Consider the following 2,522-nt stretch of genomic DNA (forward strand, 5'->3'; position numbering starts at 1 on the left):
TCCTCTGCCACCTCCACCAAGGAGGAATGAAGACCAACACCAACACGATGGGGTTGGGGGCTTCCAAGAGCCGTGTGCAATTGCTTGCATCTTGGGCGGCGCCCAGGCCCCGGCCTCACAGCGCATCTTCAAGCAGTTTGCTCGCGAGGTGAATGCAGTCCTTCCCAAGCTTGAGGCCACGCGCCCTCTCAGGTGGTCTACGTGCGCGATCACATTCAGTTCCGCGGACCAGCTCAAGTGTGCGGCAATAGCCGAGTTCCTCCCGATGCTTTGCTCCCCAGTCATCAGCAACGTGCAGGTCACCAGGACCCTCATCGATGGCGGGGCAGGACTCAACGTTCTGTCCGTCGAGACGTTCGACAATCTCCAAGTGCCATACGACCAGCTTCAGCCGACCAAGCCTTTCTCAGGAGTCACCAATGGTTCCACTATTCCAATTGGGCAGGTTCGCCTTCCAGTCACCTTCGGGTAACGCAACAACTACCCCACCGAGCACATCGACTTCGACGTCGCTCACATCCGCCTGCCGTACAACGCCATCCTCGGGTACCCAGCCCTAGCCTAGTTTATGGCAGTGACTCACCATGGTTACAATGTCCTCAAGATGCCAGGAAGCGGTGGAGTCATTACCGTACCCTGTGAAGAAAGGGATGCAGTGTGCTCGCTCGAGCGTGCGTTCCAAGCCGCAACAATCGAAGACCCAGATCGCAGGAGCGGGAGGCCTCCCGAGGCGACCCTCAAGAAGAAGGAGACTTCACCTGGCCAGAGCCACAAGGAAGCAGCACCTCCAGAGGTATTGCGTCAGGATTCGCTCCCGATCAGGGAGCGCCGCCCTCTCGCGCATAGGAAGGCGCGCCCAGTGCCCTCCTCAGGCAGGGCTCGGGGGCTCTCTCTTGGAGAGCCACCGACCTTGCCAAGGTCCCGGGGGAGGCACTCGGGCACCACTTGGAGGGGTGCTTTCAGGCACGCTTCCCTCAGAAAGGTACAAGTCAAAGGAGACAAAACCCTCGAGAGTTCATCGCAAGGAACAACCAAGAGCTACAAGAGTCCAGAGTCATGCGCGGCAGCCGCCGCTTACCTGCCGTGGCCCCACATCCAGGCGAGGGTGGAAGACTGCGCGTCTGCGTCGACGTACCAGGGCTCAACCGAGCTGCGTCCCAGGAGCGCCTATGGCCTTCGGCCGTAGGGCGCTGCGTGGGACCACCCCACAGCTACGTTCGCATGCCCTTTAGCCTGCCGAGCGCGGTCGCCGCACATCAGCGCCCGTTGAGGAGCATTCTGGAGGCTTAGGAGGTCAGGCATCGCACGGTCCTGGCGGAGGTGGCGATGGTCCCCGAAGACCTGCACGTGCCACCAGAGCCTCCCGAGGCCCCTGGGCCTGGGGGCTCATGAGGGCCGACGTCTTCACCGTGCATCGCTCACTTCCTCAGCATCACTTCGTCTTCAACAGCACCAGGTGACATCTTTCAGAGTTCTACTTTCAGCTGGGAGCGCCCATAGGGCTGCACCATTCCCAGGCCACGTGGGTCCGCCCCCGCGGCATGTATCCATTTTGGTTATGCTCTTTACTTACCCTGTTGGGGGCGCCCCTCGGGATGCATCATCCCCACAGCGCTCGGCCCCGACCCAGCGGCAGTTACTCTTCTAGCGTTTACCCTAGGATGAAGTTGTTCTTTCACGCTTAATCTAATTCCCATAATTATCACCTACTGCTTGTCGTCGTGCAAAGCTCTTGCATGTTAAAAGGGGGTGCCTGAGCATCGCGACTCATGGCCTCTTACTGGCTCTCCAGCCCTCACCCCCTGGCCTTGACCCACGGCATCGTGACCTGTCATACCAGCGGCGGCTGAGCTCGCTCGGGGGCCGGGACCTGAGGACGTAGAGCATTTGCATTCTAACAACCCTGCAGGAACACACCAATTGATAAAGGCCTAGAGCCAGGCGCAACCCGCCTCGAGGTAGGGCCTCGTGAGTCCCGCGCTGGCTCATGGGTGCCCAGATACACCTCTCCTAGCCCTACCGTGCCGGCCACGTGTCAGGGCGGGGCTGTACACGCCCCGGGGGCTCCTCCCGGAGGGGAGCCCCCTGCCATGCACCAATGGAAGCACCATGCTCCGCGCTGGCTGAGGACACTGCCGAGGAGCGTTATGCCCGTACACATACGGAAGCGCTATGCTCCGCGCTGGTGATAAACAACTGAGGGCGGCCCATGGCTGTACCAACCTCAGGGAGCCCAGAGCTCAGTGTCCGGCACCATCGCAACGCCTCCCCTCCGGAGTGCTGTGCGAGGGGGATGGACACGGGGGCTACGCCCGGGCCTCGCCCGAGCGCACGCCACCCAGCCAGGTCCCTTGGACCTGGTCATCGTGCGCCACTCCCCAAGTGGAGCCAAGGTATGAAACCCTTTTGAGTGTCTAGGGGGACTCCTGAGCATCGCGACTCAGGAGCTTAACTTGCCACGTAGCCCCTCACTCCTTAGTCCCGTCCTTGGTTTCCGGTCGGGGCTAATGCTGGGTGAGGTA

The sequence above is a fragment of the Triticum urartu genome, chromosome 6, assembly GCF_003073215.2.
Source record: "Triticum urartu cultivar G1812 chromosome 6, Tu2.1, whole genome shotgun sequence".
Lineage (NCBI taxonomy): Eukaryota > Viridiplantae > Streptophyta > Magnoliopsida > Poales > Poaceae > Triticum > Triticum urartu.